This window comes from Myotis myotis, unplaced genomic scaffold, assembly GCF_014108235.1.
Source record: "Myotis myotis isolate mMyoMyo1 unplaced genomic scaffold, mMyoMyo1.p scaffold_m19_p_2, whole genome shotgun sequence".
In the NCBI taxonomy this organism is placed as follows: Eukaryota; Metazoa; Chordata; class Mammalia; order Chiroptera; family Vespertilionidae; genus Myotis; species Myotis myotis.
This window is the reverse complement of record NW_023416324.1, coordinates 182,645,909-182,666,446: the sequence shown is the minus strand read 5'-3', so window position 1 is coordinate 182,666,446 and position 20,538 is coordinate 182,645,909. Positions and strand designations below refer to the sequence as shown.

The 20,538-nt window shown below is 38.8% G+C and overlaps 1 pseudogene; it reads right to left on the bottom strand.

The window, feature by feature from the left end:
- Positions 1–349: 349 nt before the first annotated feature.
- LOC118677452 lies at positions 350–1,367 on the bottom strand (annotated as a pseudogene).
- Between the last annotated feature and the right edge of the window lie 19,171 nt (positions 1,368–20,538).

The following is a 20,538-nucleotide window of genomic DNA, read 5'->3' as shown; positions in this document are numbered from 1 at the left end:
ATTCTGACCCATTCTGACAGGTATGAGATGTACCTTATTGTCATTTTGATTTGCATCTCTCTTGGATGATTAGTGGCTTTGAGCATGTTTTCATATGTCTCTTGGTCTTCTGTATGTCCACTTTCGAAAAGTGTCTATTTAGGTCCTTTGCCCATCCCCCCCCCCCCCCCCCGCTGGGTACAGTGAACTTTATTGATGGGGCATGTCAAAGTAGGGCTCCCTACACCCCTCCCCTTCTTCAGGGGGTCTGGGATGGAAACGGTGGTCAGGAGATTCTCAGTGTGTCGGGGATCAACCTGGGGCAAGGACTCCCCAGCAGCTGAGGGCCTCTCTTCCTCTTGCTGGGGCTGGTGGTCCAGGGGATTCTTACTCCTTGGAGGCCATGTGGACCATAAGGTCCACCACCCTGTTGCTTTAGGCAAATTCATGGTTATACCAGGAAATGAGCTTGACAGAGTGCCATTGAGGGCAATGCCAGCCCCAGTATCAAAGATGGAGGAGTGGGTATCACTGTTAAAGTTGCAGGAGACAACCTGGTCCTCAGTATAGCCCAGGGTGTCCTTGAGGGGGCCCTCTGATTCCTGCTTCACTACCTTCTTGATATCATTGTATTTGGCAGCTTTCTCCAGGCAGAAGGTCAGATCCACAACGGACACATTGGGGGTTGGGACACGGAAAGCCATGCCAGTGAAGTTCCCATTCATTTCAGGGATGACCTTGCCCACCGCCTTGGCAGCGCCAGTAGAAGCACGGATGATGTTCTGGGCAGCCCCTCAGGCATCACGCCACAGCTTCCCAGAGGGGCCATCCACGGTCTTCTGGATAGCGGTGATGGCATGGACTGTGGTCATGAGTCCCTCCACGATGCCAAAGTTGTCATGGATGGCCTTGGCCAGGGGGGCCAAGCAGTTGGTGGTGCAGGAGGCATTGCTGACAACCTTGAGGGAGTTGTCATACTTGTCATGGTTCACACCCATCACAAACATGGGGGCGTCCGCAGAAGGGGCAGAGATGATGACCCTCTTGGCTCCGCCCTTCAAGGGAGCCCAAGCCTTCTCCATGGTAGTGAAGACACTGATGCACTCCACAACATACTCAGCACCAGCTTCACCCCATTTGATGTTGGTGGGATCTCGCTCCTGGAAGATGGAGATAGACTTCCCATTGATGACAAGCTTCCCGTTCTCAGCCTTGACTGTGCCTTAGAACTTGCCATGAGTAGAATCATACTAGAACATGTAGACCATGTAGTTGAGGTCAATGAAGGGGTCATTGACGGCGACAATATCCACTTTGCCAGAGTTAAAAGCAGCCCTGGTGACCAGGCACCCAGTGCGGCCAAATCCACTCACTCCAACCTTCACCATTGTGTCTTGGGGTTGTGGCTGCCGGCACAGCACAGGAGGAGAGGCTGTCTGATGAACAGGAGGCGCAGAGAGCCGGACCTTTGTCCATTTTTTGTTTGAGTTGCTTATCTTCCTTTTGTTAAGTTGTATGAGTTCCCTGTAAATTTTGGAGATTAAACCCTTATCAGAGATAACATTAGCAAATATGTTCTCCCATGCAGTGGGCTTTCTTGTTTTGCTGATGGTTTGTTTTGCTGTGCAGAATCTTTTTATTTTGATGTAGTCCCATTTGTTTAGTTTCTCCTTAGTTTCCAATGCCCTAGGAGCTGTATTGGTAAAGATATTGATATAACACATGTCTAATATTTTGCTGCGTATGGAGTCTTCTAAGATTTTTATGGTTTCCCATCTTACATTTCTTTTCTTATAAACTATTTTCTACTTGTCAGAATCTGTATTTATTTATTGCATTGTGTTCATTTTTTTCTACTGATCACTGGATACTTGTTTATGCATTGAATGAAGTGATTTCACGTATTATATCCAATTGAACTTCACTCAGCAAATGTAAGTGTTTTAAGTAGGAAATAGGACCAAGAAACCAATTGTCTAGGGCAGGGGTCCTCAAACTTTTTAAACAGGGGGCCAGTTCACTGTCCCTCAGACTGTTGGAGGGCCAGACTATAGTTTAAAAAAAAACTATGAACAAATTCCTATGCACACTGCATATATCTTATTTTGAAGTAAAAAAACAAAACGGGAGCAAATACAATATTTGTATTTGCATGTGGCCTGCGGGCCATAGTTTGAGGACTCCTGGTCTAGGGTAGGTGTGGAATCCTCAGGAACCAGATGTCTTTTCAGCTAGGTCTGACTAAATATTTCCTGTTAAAATTGACCCCCTACCACTTACAATGAGGACTAAAGTTCTATGAAAATTAAAGAGCAAAACATACAGCAGAATCATCCAAAATGTGCATATAGTCTTCAATTTAGGAAAGAGTCTCTTTATGGTAATTCTTTCATGTAACTAGTGTTGGGCCAAATATGCTTTCCTTGATATGGAGCTAGGGTTGAACTCTCTTTTTAGAGGATCCTTAGCTCTGTGCTCTTTCTACTCATTGTTGTATTTTGTTTCTAACAGGACATTGAAGAAATAAAGCCACATGATAAAGGTAGGAAGTAAAAATAAATCAAGACTCATACTTAATATGTGTGTCCCAATGGAGTGCTTATATAGGCACCATGAGTCATTTTTAAACAGTCACTTGTTATGGTTGCACACTTAGAGATTGACATCTTAGAACCACAGATCATCATGCTGAGTGAAAGTTAAGGGACAGTGACTTGCATTAAGTTGCTGCTTAAATTGGTTAATTAGCTTTCTTCAGAACTCCCTGGTTTAATTTGTTTTTGAAATAATAACAGCTACAGCATTAAAAAACATATTTCCAGAGCAGGATTTTGCATGCTCTAGCTTAACTGTTCAGTTCTTATTATCAGGAACAAATCCGCAAGGGCCCTCGAGCAAAAATTACCCACACATAGATTTCCTCTAGGGAAGGATTAAAACTGGCAAGTCAGTGAGCTAAAGAGACTTAGCATTCTTGGTTTATGAACATTATAGAGTAGTGAATAGTGTCCTAAGGAACTATTCTTTCAGGTTTTGTTTTGCTTTTCACTGCTATTCATAAGTTTTTCTGTGGGAACTGTTAAGGAACAACTGTAGTATAAAAATGGTAAAAAAAAAAAAATGAAAGAAAAGGGGCTACATTGATTAATGGAGAAAAGTCATTGGCTGTATCTATCTATGCAGGATGAGTATAATGAGCACTTGAGAGGAGGTTACTACATTTAGCTGAAAAGAAAATGGCCATTTACCTCAATTATCAGTTGTTTGAAATATGGCTTATTTTTCATTTTACATTTGGAAACTTTATGATATATTTATGATGAAACTTTTAAAGTTATATTTAACAATATATTTTATAAACATTGGTTGTGTTTTCAGATACGACTGATTTAGAAGGGGAAATTTTGTGTTTTGACAAGACGTATATGTTCTAATATATTCAGAAATGTGCAGTTGTACGATTTATGGCAATTTAAATTTAACCTCTGGAAAAGAAGTCTTCCCCCTAGTGACAATCTCTAACAATGTTTCTGAGAATTTACTTTTTAGAAAATTAATTCTGATCCACATTAAGGAAAAGCTAGAATTGAAGCAATTAAAGATAGGAGATCCTCTCAGTTCAAGCTCAGGGCGATTAGGGCTTACAATCAGATAATGACCATGGAAAAAAAGAATGCATTAATTTGATGTTTATAAGATATATTTGCTTGGATATCATTATTCAGTCGATATTTTAGATGAGGGAAAGTTTAGTAAACGTTTTGGATTGGGGACTAGATAAATTATAATGCCACTAATCACAATAGTTAATATAGGAAAAGAAGCAGGTTTTGCAGAATTTACTTTGTACGAATTGATGTTTAGTCCAGTGTCAACTTGCCCAAGTCGTCAATATATTACTAGAACCTAAAGACCACAGTTAAACCTTTGAAAGTGAATCTAATGGTGTTATTAGTTTGATGAGAAATTCTTAATATTAGCCAAAATATCTTGCAGGAGATATGTGTGTGTGTGTGTGTGTGTGTGTGTGTGTGTGTGTGTGTGTGTGATAAATTCCTGTTAATTTATTCAACATAAAAACATTTTGGCATTTATTTGTAAATTAAGAGCCATTTTGGAATAACTCAAAAGATTTATCAATATGCATGGAGTTGCTTAAGTAAAGCTACTTTTTTTTGTTTTTTGTTTTTTTTAATAGCCTTTGTGCATTCATAAGGGGGGCATTTCTTGAGCAAGGATTCTTTCTTTGGGAATGGGCAGGGTGACCACTTATTAGATGGTTTATTCAATTTAATTCAGTTCAACAAACATTTGCTCAGCTTCAACTATATATAATGCAGTCTTAGTAACCACACAGCCCTCTCCATGAACACATATTCTCAAAACTTTTTTATATTCTTCTAATTACTTCCTTGAATATTCTGGCAGACTAATTTTGGTTTCTGACATACCGCTAGGGCGTGAGTACATACTTGTGTCAATAGCAAGGGCTGCCAGAACACAGACATTGCACAGGTTAGATGATATTAGGCATTTGGACAAGGAAGGACAGTAAAAATTCACTCATGGAGAGCTTATTAAGTGATTACACAGGGGGTAATCTTTTAGAGAATCAGGGATTAGGGATCCCAGATGTCTGTCTGTCTCTGCTGAAGTTAAGGTTTTTAATATTTAATAGGAGGCAATGCAGTAGGATAGGAAAAACAAATAACTGGGACTGGAGATCCTCTCTCCAGCTGAGCACCAGTGATCTGGGATTTAATATCAGTGACACTGGTTCCTCTTAGTTAAATGGAATTACTGCACTAGATCCGTGGTTCTTATGAAAGTATACACAACAACTTTGCTTATGATTGCAAGAAGTTCATAGAATCACTGAACTGTAGCAACTACCTGCGGATTTGTGGACACTGAACTGCATGACCTCTCAGAGCCTTCCCAGCTCTAAACTTTTCTGATTGTATGAAGCTTGTGCTCTTGAACCCCAGAGATGCTTTCTGGTGGTTTGTGAGCTGCTCTGGGTGAGGCACCTCTGGCTCTTATAGGCTGACTAGTGAACAGTCAGAGGGCCAGCTGCATTGATGTGTTATCTGACCTCCTCAGTATTCCTCAACTCAGTCTGTGCACATACTGTACCCACCCTAAATTTTTCTCACTTGGTGTGCTATTAAAACATTGGCCACATATCAAAAAGTGGAATATGCCAAAGAGAGAATGTAACTTCCATTAGCCCTTTGGCTCTCTCTTGTTGACATTAGATGCTGATAATGTATTTGACTCATTTCTTGGCTATTTTCATGATCATAAACTGTAAGGGTTTATTTTCTTGTTGCCTAGAATGTGAGACATTGAATTCTCTCCTAATGTTAAAGATACGTGTTCACTGATGTTAGCTTACTTTATATAGATAGATACACTGTTACACACACACGCACATACACACACACACACACACACACACACATTAGATTTGAGTTAAAGAAAGGAATACTTTGGCCATCTATTTATTTATGCTAGGGTCTGTTCAATACTCAAGATTAGAATAGTTAAACTTTTAAGTATCTTATTATGTGGTATAGATGTAACACACTTTTTCCCCAGTGAATAAATGATAGTCCCCATTCCTAGTTTATTGCTTGTGATCATTTTAAAAATTAGAACACTTTGACTTAAATATGTGACAGTGCATTTAATTCTGATACTTTTTAGTGCTACAGTATAATGACAGAAACTGAAAGATGAATCTGATGAATAGTATCTTGGAAGGAAAATAAACATTTTTGATCTAATCATGTTAAATGATTCAAGTGAAAATCAGTGAATCCTAACATTTTAGAAGCTTATTTTATTTTTGATAGTTTTATTAAGATACTAGAGGCCCGGTGCATGAAATTCATACAGAGGGGTGTGTGTCCTTCAGCCCAGCCTGCACCCTCTCCAATCTGGGACCCCTCGAGGGATGTCTGACTACCCCTGTGGGACTGGGCCTAAACGGGCAGTTGGACATTTCTCTCACAATCCAGGACTGCTGGTTCCCAACTGCTCGCCTGCCTGCCAGCCTGATCACCCCCTAACCACTCCCCTGCCAGTCTGATCAATGCCTAACTGCAACCCTGTCAGCCCGATTGCCCCTAACTGCCCTCCCTTGCCAGCATGGTCACCCCTAACTGCCCTCCACTGTAGGCCTGGTTGCCCCCAGCTGCCCTCCCCTACTGGCCCAGTCACCCCTAACTGCCCTCCCTTGACGGCCTGGTCGCCCCCAACTGCCCTCCCTTGCCGGCCTGGTCCCTTCCAACAGCCCTCCCCTACTGGCCATCTGTGACTACATGGGGGCAGCCATCTTGTGTGTTGGAGTGATGGTCAATTTGCATATTACTCTTTTATTAGGATAGTTGATAAATAATAATGTGCATATATTTAAGGGGTGTAGTTTGTGACGTTCTCACAGGTATGCAACCACAAAACCATCATCACATTGTAGTGAACATCCCCGTCACCCCCTAAAGTTTCCTCATGCCTCTTTATAATCCCTCCCTCCTGCCATATGCCTTGTCCCCTGTTCCCAGGAAACCACTGTTCTGCATTCTGTCATTATATATTCATTTTTATTGTCTATAATTTTATGTAAATGGAATCATATGGTATGTACTAATGCTTTCTGCCTTTTTAAGCCTAGATTTCACATTTGTTGATATGTACAGTAATAGCTTATTTCCTTCTTTTGTTGAGTAGCATTCCATTGTATGAATATTCTACAGTTTGTTTATTCCATGTTGACAACCATTTCAGATTTTCTAGTTTTTAACTCTCATAAATAAAGCTGCTATGAACATTTATATATGAGACTGTATATGGACCTATGCTTTCATTTCTCTTGGGGAAATATCTAAGAGTGGAATGTCTGGATTTTATGGTAGGTATATGTTTAAATTTTTAAGAGTGCCAAACTAATTTCCCAAATGGTTTTATCTTTGCATTTCATGTCTTCCACATTCTTGATAACACTTTCCATGGTCAGACTTTTAATTTCAGGCATTTCAATAGGGGAATCGTAGTACAGATCTGTGGTTTTAATGTTCATTTCTTTAATGACTAATGATGTTAAGCATCTTTTTATTTGCATATTGACATCCTATCTAATAATAGACAAAGATTGAAATTAACTGTACCTCCACTATGCTTCCCATTGGCTAATCAGCGAGATATGCAAATTAACCACCAACAAAGATGTCGGCTGGCAGCCATGCAGCTGAAGCGAGCAGGAGGCTTGCTTGCTCCAGTGATGGAGGAAGCCAAGCTTCTTCCCTGCTGCAGCTGGGCTCTGAGCTCCACTCTAAGCAACAAAGTTAAAATTATAGAAGCTAAAAAAACCCAGAAACCTGCTTTCAGCAGGCCGTGGCCTCGGAGCTGGAGCAGCAACAAAGTTTCAATTATAGAAGATAAATAAATCCCAGAATAAAAGAAAAAAGAAAAAAAGGAGAGGCTGGGAGCTTCAGTTGCCGGCGGGCTTGGCAAGCCTGAAAACCCTCAGCCCCGCATCCAGACTGGCCAGGCACCCCATTGGGGACTCCCAACCTGAAGGGGGTGCGGGCAGCCTGAAAACAGCCATGAGCCCCTCACCCAGGCTGGCCAGGCACCCAAGGGGGACCCCCACCCTGATCCGGGACACCCTTCAGGGCAAACCAGCCAGCCCCCACCCGTGCACCAGGCCTCTATCCTATATAGTAAAAGGGTAATATGCAAACTGACCCTAACAGCAGAAAGACTGGCAATGACTGGTCACTATGACACACACTAACCAGCAGGGGGCAGACGCTCAATGCAGGAGCAGCCCTCTGGTGGTCAGTGAGCTCCCACATGGGGGAGCTCTGCTCAGCCACAAGCCAGGCTGATGGCTGCCAGTACAGTGGTGGTGGTGGGAGCCTCTCCTGCCTCCTCAGCAGCGCTAAGGATGTCCAACTGCAGCTTAGGTCTGCTCCCCACTGGCAAGTGGACATCCCCTGAGGGCTGTCAGGCTGCCAGAGGGATGTCTGACTGCCAGCTTAGGCCCAATCCCCCAGGGAGCAGGCCTAAGCCAGCAGGTGGTCATCCCCCGAGGGGTCCCAGACTGGGAGAGGGCACAGGGTCCCAGACCGGGCTGAGGGACCTCCCCCCACCCCCAAGTGCACAAATTTTTGTGCACCGGGCCTCTAGTATATATATATTCTTTGATGGAGTGTTTGTTCATGTCTTTTGCCAAATTTTTTATTTTGGATTTCTGTTGAGTTTTGAAAGTTTGTCATACTGTTGAGATTTGAGATTTTTAGACATTTGAGATACAAGTTCTTTATTACATATTTAATTTGCAAATACATTTTTCTAGTCTGTAGTTCCTCTTTTCATTCTTAAACAGTTTCTTTTAAATAGAAGTTTTCAATATTGATGAAATCCTGTTTGTCACTTTGTTCTTTTAGAAATGAATTTTTGTTTGTTTTGTTTTTGGTATCACAGAGTTTTATAGCTTTATAGTCAATTTGGAAGTTGAAGAAATGGAAATATGTTATTTGAGTGCTTAGTCAATCAGATTTCTGAAACTTGAAGATAGAAGTGGCATGGCAGTGAGGACATGTCCCCCTAGCCCCCCTCAGCTAGCATGCCTCAGTACTATGATCGTACAAAAAATATATGCCTTATTTCTGCATTTACATAGTATATACTAGATGTTACAGGCATCTGGTAAATGTATGATACATGTTTTTTTTTTAAGAAAACCTAACCATAATTATTTATATTTTCCATTTTATTACTTCAGCTAATGATAAAAACAACATAAAAAGAAGTTATTAAAATTAACATTTATCTTAAAGGATAGAAACATAATATTTAATTTTGGAGATTTGATTTAGTTAACCTTGAGAAGAAAATTTTATTGCCCAAACTCTGTTTTTCCTGACAATATTTATGGTCCTTAAAAGTGCTTTTTTGTAATGTTAATTTATTAATTTATCTAAGATTTGTGCTTAAATTAATACTGGAACTGCTATTTTTGAAAGAATGAAATTTGATACAAATGAAACTACTGGAAGTGATAAACATTTTATTCAATTGTCCTGTAATATAAAAATAACAAAAGTAACTTCTTTTAAATATTTACTGATTGTGTAAGAATAAAGGGATTTCCAAATTTTGACTCAGAATTTTCCTTATATTATTAGAATATAAAGAATCTCTCTTGCAATATATCTTCTAGTAAACTGTACACCATCCCTGTTTTCTGGGAGTTAATGCTAAGCTGAGTCGTTGTATACTATTTGGTCTTCCAGTTTTCAAGATTTCTTTGGAAGAGTCAAATCAACAATTTTTGAAATAAAGATAATGAAACTTGACATTATTTCTCAAAGAGTGAAAAAAGAAAAACAATATAGGTAATGAAGCTTGACATTACTTCTCAAAGAGAGAAAACACACACACACACACAGAAAACTAGAGGTAGGTTTCTCTGTAGCTTCTTCACCAAATGCTGCTACCTCAAATGAATAGCACATCTGGGCTAACTTTTCTTTTCCCTGTTACTGTCTTTTATAGAAGAGGAAATTAAGGGCCCTGGCTGGTAGGATAAAAGTAGAGCTGATTCTAATCTTGGGAGGGTTGTATTTGTGTCTTTAGAGTTTCAGAGAAATAAAGAAAGGAGCAATCCCTTCCTTTTCTTCTTTTTCCTTTCCTTTATTTATTTTTTTTTCACTACAGGGGCTGGTAGAAAAAAATAAATTATTATCAACTGTGCTGTCTTGTAGTCTGTTTGCTATTAATTAGTAGTTAAAACAAGAAAACATTTTGTCAATTTAAGAATTAATTCAGGCCAGCACCGGTTTGGCTCAGTGGATAGAGCGTCGGCCTGCGGACTCAGGGGTCCCGGGTTCGATTCCGGTCAGGGGCATGTACCTTGGTTGCGAGCACATACCCAGTAAGACATGTGCAGGAGGCAGCTGATCGATGTTTCTCTCTCATCGATGTTTCTAACTCTCTATCCCTCTCCCTTCCTCTCTGTAAAAAAAAAAAAAAAAAAAAAAAAAAAAAAAAAAAAAATCAATAAAATATAAAAAAAAAAGAATTCAGAAAATCATTAAAATGTTTTATCACTTTTGCATTTATTATTTATATTAAATAATTTTAATAGTCATGTAGTTTTTACAACTTAGTTATGTACAGTATGCAATACAGATTACTAAAGAAGATACATATTTGATATTATCATTTTTGCCAATTTGCTCTTTTTAAAGTTTAGATTTGCCCTCTTCTCTTAATAATTAATCTTATTCCAGCATAATTTATTGGAATTTAAGTTAAAACACAATGCTACTTATGCTAAGCTGTTGCTGCAAAAACACATGACCTGTTTGGTCAACTATAGAGTACCGTATCACATATATGAAGCTATTCTATCAATTTACATATTTTGCCAGTGGTTGGACAATAAAGATCAGTTATAAGTCCCATATATATCCAAATTATATTGTGAGGTAATCATAATGTTCTATTATGAAATAATGTATAACTAAATTTTCTTCAGGGGAACATAATACTTTATTCCACAGTTAGACCAAAGACTCCAAATTCAGATTCTTTGGAGAAGCATAGCAACTTAATTTTCCTTTTAAGGAATACAAATATAATACAATGGCGATAACACACTAAAGAAACTTAGGGAAGTTATAAAACTAAATGGTTTTCCTATCAAGTAGTTGTTTCTAGTTTGATAATTCCAATTTGACATTACCTTAGATGCAATTGGATGCTAATGGTCAAATCCTAAGTTAAGGGGATTAGTGAGTCAAGTGGGCATTTGTTCATTTTTTCAGACTAGTGAAGACTGGTCTCAATTCTGTTCTGGGGAATTATTTCCAACTAGAGGCCCAGTGCATGAATTCGTGCACCAGTAGGGTCCCTTGGCCTGGCCTGCGGGATTGGGCTTTTATTATATAGAATACATTTGTTCGCTGATTTACTGTACCCTCTGTTATAATACTCTTTATTTTTTAAATGAGTGTTCTTTCTTCTTTTAAGGGAATGACAATTTATATTTCTTGAGTACCTACTAGTACTTAGTAATTTAGTGGCCATTTAGTAATTGCGTACCTGTTTAGTAATTAGCATGCTGAAAGGAGTTTTTGAATGAGTATGGATATAAATGGACATCACCAGACATCTGGCATTGAGACTCCTGTTATGGAGGAAAAGAAGTAGGGATAGGGATGATACACAAAAAAGAGTTGCCATCTCTCTAAGACTAGTTTTTCATTCATTAGTAGTAGTACAACTTTATTTCCAGTTTGTATCATTGGACATCTTTGCCTGAAGAAGTGGTTTTTTTTGTTTTCACAGACATTTTCATTAACCCTAGCAAATTCTTAAAGTATGAAGTTGTGAAAAAGAGAACCAGCCCAAACTATCTCTACTAATGAAAATATTTTCAAGTATATAAGTTGGTTATCACGTCAACTTTGTATACAGAAGGCAGCACTTTAAAAAAAAATTTAATGGTTTAGGTCATTACTGTTATCTTAACAGTTTGATTATATATCTTCAGCTGATAAGTTGTCTCAAATAGAGATCCAGTATTATAGAGTTAGGGGGGAAATCCCTTTGTAAAAATTCTCTACCACTATCTCCATAATCTCTACTTCACTGAGTTTCATCCAAGTGCGAAAATGAAAAATTATAACCTGCCAAGCATCAGTGGCAGAGTGAAATGAAAAAATTGCAAGTTAATAACAGTGATGCCTCAAAAAAATTTCCTGGCCAATTTAACATTGCTTCATCCAAGGTCACTTCTCAGAGCTGATTATTTTTAGTAATTTGCACATGAGACCTTTCTGCCTTGGCCATGGTTAGTGAAGATCAAGAAACCACCAGAGAAGGTTTAGGACTCCAGGTTATCTATTTTTCTCAAATAAGACACAAACCACTTTATTTTCTTAAGACCTAGCAGAAAACAATTTTAAAATAAATGAAACTTAAAGCCTGTGCTCTCTTTTATGGGAGAGATAAAGTTATTCTAATGTAAAACACCAGGGATAAGGGTAGCAGAAGGACACTATTTAGTAAGCCCGTAAGTAGTATTTTTGTACAAAACAAATTCCCAGTTTCCTAGAATTTTAGTCTGATAATTAAAAATAAATTCATCATAGATTGTGTTTTATATAAACACTAGAGGCCCAGTGCACAAATATGTGCCCGGGTGAGGTGGATTGGTGCCATCTTGCATAGTCCTGATCAGGGTTGTCTTACCCTGATCAGGGCCAGCCAGAATTTTTATACCAGATACTGTATTGACTGCGGGAGGTTGGCCGGCCACGGGAGGTTGGCCGGCCACGGGAGGTTGGCTGTGGGAGCACACTGATCACCTGCTGGCAGCTCCTGCATTGAGTGTCTGCCCCCTGGTGGTCAGTGTGAGTCATAGCGATCAGTCGACCAGTTGAGCGGTCAACCAGTTGTAACTGTCGCTTAGGCTATTTCATCTAGCAACTTGCCATAGACATCTTTCTATATCAGTAATTACTGGTTTACATTCTCATATGTAATGGCTTTAGATTGCACCCATAGAATCTGATATTGATGAACATTTAGAATAGTTTTTTACCATATAAATAGTTCTGAAATAAATAAAGCTTCCTAAATCAGATTATAAAATAAATTGAAAAGTAAAGATGAGTGAAATGTATATCCGACGGTGAAGAATGTAATTTACTAAAGCATAGGGGATGGTTTGATCACAGTAAAGGCAAAGGATGGCTCTTTTCTATTGGGCTTATACTTATCCTTCTTTTACAACCTGTGACCATTAAAAATGTAGATTTGAAGTCAAATATTGCTTCAAATTCTGTTCCACCACATACTGGCTCTGTGTCCTTGAACAAGCTTTGTTGTTCTCATCTTTAAAAAATGGCAGCCAATTTAACCTATCTGAGGATAAAATGAAATGATGCATCTAAACTAAAGTCTTTTGCCAGAGCTTGGCAAATAGTAATCACTAAGTTAATTACATTTTAACTCTTAGCATGTGTTTGCATTATGAACAGTACTTAGCATATTTTACAGTGCTTATTTGCCACTGTGGCAGGCTGTCATTCTTTGAAAGGGCAGTTTTTATATCAGGTACTGTATTGACAAATATTATAGGTATGTAACCATTTTTAAAACAAATAATTATTTGTCCAAAGTAGAAGAACCTTTAGGAGAAGTAGCTGGTTGAAGTCAGAGAAGAGATAGAGGAAAATGTTGAAGGCTTATAAGTAGGGAGAAGTAGCATCACCAAGATGGTGACAAAGGTCATTCCTGACTGTGCTGCCCATCACAGAAAGAACAACTAATGACTATTCATGAACAAGCCACCACTGAGAGAATCTTAGTACATGGAAGTGAGGTTGAAGCACCCTTATGCACCACAGAGACCAAAACAAGCTGCATTAGAAGGGTAGGAGGAAAGGCTGCACGCTAGCCCCATTGCTGTTCCCCAAGGCTGGTGTGGCACCGCGCTGAGTGGTCTACCCCAAATCTCTGGTTTCTCAGGTTGAGAGAGCCCGGGGGTGGCATCCAGCACCCTCTTCCCAGCATTGTGGTTTGCTTCACAAGAGCCATACTCTGGTTTAACTCTATAGGGACCACAGGGGTATTTGTGGAGCCCAACCACTGGGAATCTTACTGTGACAGAAGTGGGGAGAGGCCTGCCAAAACCAGCACTTGGGTCTTATCCTAGGATGAGACCTTTGCTTATCTGTAGAACCAAGTTGGTGGCAGTCTTACCAGGGAACTCAGTAGGATGCCGTTCTATCTAACTTGGGTCCCCAAATTAGTTTTGCTGGCTCTGGAGCCTAGTGTGTTCACACCCAGGCAAAAGGGCCTAGTCATAGCCCCACCCGCTGCTGATTATGGCATCCAGCCCCTTAGGACCAGAACATTTTCTCAGGAAAAATTGGGATTTTTCTTGAAGTGGGTTCCCCCAGTCCAGCCCAGGCAGGAGCCTGAGTCAGCCCCTCCTGCTTAGAGGTGTGGCCCTAGCATCATCTGACAAGAGAGGCTGGTAAGAACACCTAGAAGCTGCAAAACCCATCATCTCTTAAGAGGCAGGCAGACCGAGCTGATTACCCCCAGATCAAAGCCAGTGGCCGTATTTGTCAAGTGAATTCGGGACACAGGTCAGCATTCGTGAGCTTGGAGTTGCTTCTCCCACTGTGCCCAGGCAGGAACATTAATTCATAGTTCCACTTATTGCTGAATATAACCTCAGCTCCCCCAACCAAATAATCCTACCAGAGCACAGAGGAAGCATGTAGCCCATCCCACTTACATATGAACAAAGAATACTCCTTGTGGCTTTCCATACCTGCTGAGCAAACTGACGGCTTCACCCTGACCAGGATGTTGAGTGCACACATTCTTGCCTGATTAGGGTTCCCTAACAACATCTCATGCAGGTCTTGGGTCTCATCTTGCTGCTCCACCAGGATAAATTCATAGCCCACCCACTGCTGACTATAGTGTAGTACCCAGTCCTGATTATCTAGAAAGCCTGACCGGAGTATCCAAGCAACCATGAAGTTCATATTACAGCCATACCTGGGCAGGGAATCAAGCCAGCAGTCATATTCAGCTATTCTCAGACAGTGGCACGACCCCACCACAAACCTCAGTGCTTGATCTGTCACATCACCCCAAAATAGATTCTAATAGCAGTCCCCACATGCCCAAGGAGGGGGGCAGCAGACACATCCAGCAACCCAAATGAGTTGACTGGTGAAAATTTTATCTGCCAAAGTAAATCTGCAAAGTCTGGAAGAGGAGACAATTTAAGGAATCAAGCATAAAGAGAAATCAGGTAAATATCCTGACAAAGGAAACTAATAGAGCTGTAATAACTGATCTTAAAGAATGGAGATTTATTAACTGTCAGGTAGAGTGTTCAGTTCAGAATAACCCACTTAAATAAGTTTTTTAACTATAAGAACAGAAAGAAACCTAAACAAAACTAGGAAAACAATACATGAGCAAAATGAAAAGTGTGACACAGAATTGGAACTAGCAACCACCTCCCAGAAATCCTAGGGCCCAAAAATATATTAACTCAACCAAATAATTCGACACAGAAGAAAGAATAAGTTACATGGAAAATAAGACATTAGAAATTATTCAGGCAGAGGAAGAAAAAGAAAAAAATGAATAATATTTATATTATAGGAGTTCTAGAAGGAGAATGGAAAGACACAGACACAAAGTATACTGAAACCCATAATGGCTGAAAACATCCCAAACCTTGGGAGAGAGATTGACATCCAGACCCAAGGACCCCAATTAGTAGATCCTAAATAGGGCTAGAGAGACACGTTGCAATTGTCAAAAGTCAACGATAAAGTAAGAATTTTTTAAATATATTTTTCTTTATTTCAGAGAGGAAGGAAGAGGGAGAGAGAGACAGAAACATAAATGATGAGAGAGAATCATTGATTGGCTGCCTCCTGCATGCCCAACACTGGGGGTCAAGCCTGCAAGCTGGGCATGTGGCATGAGTGAGAATTGATTCTTGACCTCCCAGTTCACAGTTCGACACTCAACCACTGAGCCATACCGGGTGGACAAAGAAAGAATATTAAAAATAGCAAGAGAAAAGAGAGAAGTTATATACAAGGGAACCCACGGAATATTATGGTAGATTTTCAACAGAAACCTTTCAGGTCAGAAGAGAATTAAATGCCATATTCAAAATATTGAAAGAAAATTAGTGTCAACCAAGAACACTCTACCTGGTGAAGCTGTTTTCAGAAATGAAGGAGTGATACTTTCCAGAAGAAATTAAATTTAAAGGGATTCATCACCACTAGACCTGCCTTATAAGAAATGCTAAATACTCAAGGCAGTTCTTTGAATGAAAATAGAAGGATGGTAATTAATAACCTAATAACCTAAAAGGCAGTGTAAAAATCACCTATAATTGAAATTATGTTATAAAAGTCAGATTTTGTAATATGGTAATGGTTGAGCATTATTCATATACAATTCTAAGAGTTAATAAACAATTGTAGTAAAAATAAATATAACTATTGTAATCAGTTATTAGTTACATAAAATAAAAATGTAAATTTTAATTAGCATCAATAACCTAAACTGTGAGAAAGAAGTAAAAGTGTAAAGCTTAGGAATTCTATTGAAGTTTAACTGTTATTAGTTTATAATCAGGTGCTATAATTTTAAGCTATCTTTGTAAGCCTCATGGTACCACAATGGAAAATCCTATAGTAATTACACAAAAGATATGTATGATAAGGAAGCCAGCACACTGATGCCACAAGACAACAAAACACCAAAATAGCAGAATAAGAAACAAGAAACAATGGACCTACAAAACAACCAGGAAACAATCAACAAAAGGGAAATAGTTAAATCCTTATTTATTAATAACTAGGGGCCTGGTGCACAAAATTCATGCACAGAGGAGGGTCCCCTCAGCCCAGCCTGCACCCTCTCCAATCCAGGACCCCTCAGGGGATGTCCAATTTCTGGTTTCGGCCCGATCCCAAGGATCAGGTCTAAACCGGCAGTTGGACATCCCTCTCACAATCTGGGACTGCTGGCTCCTAACCACTCACCTGCCTGCCTGCTTGATCACCCCTAATGACTTCTGCCTGCCTGCCTGATTGCTCCTAACTTCCCCCTCTACCAGCCTGATCACCCCTAACTGCCTCTGCCTGCAGGCCTGATCAACCATAACTGCCCCCCCCCCCCTGCTGTCCTGATCACCCCTAACTGCCCCCCACTGCCAGCCTGGTCACCCCTCACTGTCCTCCTCTGCTGGCCTGGTCGCCCCTCACTTCCCCCCCGCCCCCCACTGGCCTGGTTGCCCCATGCAGACTGCTGTTTGGTTGTTGCGTGAGGGTGTCCCGACCAATTTGCATATTACCCTTTTATGAATATATATTACTTTAAGCATATGGATTAAATTCTGTAATCAGAAGACAGAGTAATGTAAAGAAGAAAAAATAACAAGGTTCAATCATTTGCTGCTTACAAGAGACTCACTTTAGCCTTAAAGAAACACAGAGACTGGAGGAACGGAAAATATGTTCAATAAATGTTAATTAAAAAAAAAAAAAACATACACAAAAAACCACACACAAAAAAACCCAAAGATAGATATATCACCTATTAATAGGCTTTTAACCCGAGATGTTAAGAAAGAGACAAAGAAGTTCATTGTAAAATGATTAAAAAGGCTAAGATGTCAAGAAGATATAACAATTGTTAATATGCACTCAATTTTGTAATACCTAAATACATAAAACTAGCAGGACTAAACGGAGAAATAAGACACAGTTCATTAATAATTGGGGGCTTTAATACTCCATTGTCAACAATGGATAAATCATCCAGACAGAGAATCAATATGGGAATAGTGAATTTCTATAAGACTAGAGATCAAATGGACCTAACATACATATGCAAAACATTCTCTCTGAGAATAGGGGGAATACACATTCTTTGCAAGTGCACATGGAATTTCTAGGATAGATTATAGGCCACAAAGGAAGTATTAACAAATTGAAGAATATTGAAATCATACCAAATATCTTCTCTGATTACAATGGTATGAAACTACAAATCAATATCAAGAAGAAAATTTGAAGATGCATCAATATATGGAAATTAAAACTCATCTGAACAAGCAATAAATCAAAGATCATAAAAGGAAAAAGTTTTAAGAGAAAAATGTATAGCAATAAATGCCTATGTTAAGAAGCAAAAATATCTCAAATAACAACTTTATGCCATAAGGAACTAGAGAAAGAACAAACAGCTCAAAGTTAGCAAAAGGAAGAATATAGCAAAAATTAGAGCAGAAGTAAGTGAAATAGAGAACAGGAAAACAATAGGAAAGATTAACTAAACTAAGAGTTGGTTCTTTGAGAAACTTTTAGCCAGACTAAGGAAAAAAGAGGACCCAGATCAACAAAATTATAAATGAAAACGGAGACATTAAACTGATACCACATAACTAAAAAGAATCATAACATGCTACTATGAAAAAGTATATACCATCAAACTGAAGATATGGAAAAATTCTTAGAAACATACAAACTACCAATAATGAGTAAAGAGAAAATAGAAAGTCTGAAGAGACCAATTACTAGCAATGACATTTAATCAGTAATCAAAACTTTCCCCAAGAAGAAAAGCTTGGGGCCAAATGGTTTCACTGTTGAATATTATCATCAAGAATTAACATCAATATTTCTCGAACTTTCTCACAACTGTAAACCTACTTTTGCCACACCTTGTGCATGAAAGAGAGTAAATCCTAAGAGTTTCTATTACAAGGAAAAATAAATATTTTTGTTTCCTGTTTCTATTGTGTCTATATGAGATGCTAATTAAAGTTATTGCAGTAATCATTTCAGGTTTACAATTGTGAGTACATGAAACACAGAGTTTATTCTTGCATTATAACTTATTAAGTATTGTATTATTTTCCATGTGAACAACTGTAATCCTACCTTATATATGTAAATAAAGCCATTATGCTGTACATCTTAAATTTATTCAGAGATGTATGTCAATTGAATCTCAAAAAAATTGGAAAAATAAGGGTGAAAGAACAGAATTTAGATTGCATAGAATTTTGATTATTGATGGAATTATGCTTGGGAAGCATCCTTGGCAGCAGTGGGTTAAGGTTGTCTGAGAATAGTTTGTAAACTGTCCAAATATGATGACTTAGAAAGAGGGAAGAACTCTCTTTAGATATGTTCTAATATTATCCTCTGACAACAATACATATTTAGCATGGACCAAAGAGATAAGAAGAAAGATGTAGAGTAGGAGAAGAGAGTAAAAAAAATAGGTTAAAATGTGTATATAGAGAAAAATGTAAGGTTGACCCAAGTATAATTTTTGATACCAGAATGCTTACAACATCAGCAAACAGTAACACATTTCGGTGATTTATGGGCTCTATACTGTATCTCTTTGTTTTCTCTTAGCGGAGCTGTAAATGTTGCATTCCAGGAGCAAGTACCTCTAAAATGTTGACCTATCCCCCATACCCTTCCCCTGTGGCAACCATTCCTTTGGTCTCTGTTTCTATGAGCCTGTTTTTATTTTGTTTTTAAAAATATATTTTTATTAATTTTAGAGAGGAAGGAAGAGGTAGGGAGAGAGGGAAACATAAACCATGAAAAAGAACCATTGATTGGCACACCTCCTACTGGGGATGGAGCCCGCAACCCGGGCAAGTGCCCTGACTGTGAATTGAACCATAACCTCCTGATTCTTGGGTAGATGCTCAACCACTGAGCCATTCCTGCTGGGAGAGTCTGTTTTTGTTTAGTTTTGTTTTTCATTTGCTTTGTTTTGTTAGATTCCTTATGTAAGTGAAAACATATATTTTTCTTTGTCTGATTTACTTCATTTAGCATAATACCTTCTAAGTCCATCATGTTGTAGCAAATGGAAAGATTTTAATCTTTGTTATTGCTGCATAATATTTCAGGGTGTGTGTGTGTGTGTGTGTGTGTGTGTGTGTGTGTACACACCACATCTTTTTCCCATTCACTTATCAATAGACAACTGGATTACTGCTATGTCTTGGGTTTGTAAATAATGCTGTGAGAACATAGGGGCACATGTATCTTATTTAATTACAGTTTTTATTTTCTTCAGATAAATACCCAGAAGTGGATATATAAAGTCCTGAAACCATAAAACTCCTAAAAGAAAACATAGGAAGTAAACTATTTGACATCAGTCTAAATAATATTATTTTGGATATGTCTTCTCAAGCGAGGCAAACAAAAGCAAAATAAACAAATGAGATTTAATCAAACTAAAAACTTCTGCACAGTGAAGGAAACCAACAAAACAAAAAGACAATCTACTAAATGAGTGAATATATTTGCAAATTATATATCTGATAAGTGGTTGATATCCAAAATATATAAAAAATGCATACAACTAGATACAAAAATATAAACTATCCAATCAAAATATAGGCAGAAGACATAGAAATGACTACTTTGATATCAGTCCATAGTAGCTCACTTCTCTTTGCAAACATTTAAATTCTACCTGATAATTTTACTTTATTAACCAAGACTTATTTTTGAAAGTGCACACAGGCCCTTTAAGAATTCCCTGGGGAACTGAAAACTCCTTTCTCATAGCTGCCTTAGGAAAACCTCCTCACTGAATATATATCTTAGCATAATTCATTTGGATAATTTGAAAAGCTATCTATGAAATTATTCATTGAACAAAGATGATAAAAATGTATACCATCCTATCTAATAATAGACAAACAGGGTAATTGACCATACCTTCGCTACGCCTCCCATGGGCTAATCAGCACAATATGCAAATAAACCAACAAAGGTGGCGGTTAATTTGCATACATAGGCTCCAAGCGGCAGAGCAAAGACTGAAGGCGAGCCTGAGCAGCGAAGACAGAAGATGGAAGGCAGCTCCGGTTGGGGCCGCGAAGACGGAGGACAGAGGCGGCTCCGGCCGGGGCCGCGAAGATGGAGGACGGAAGGCAGA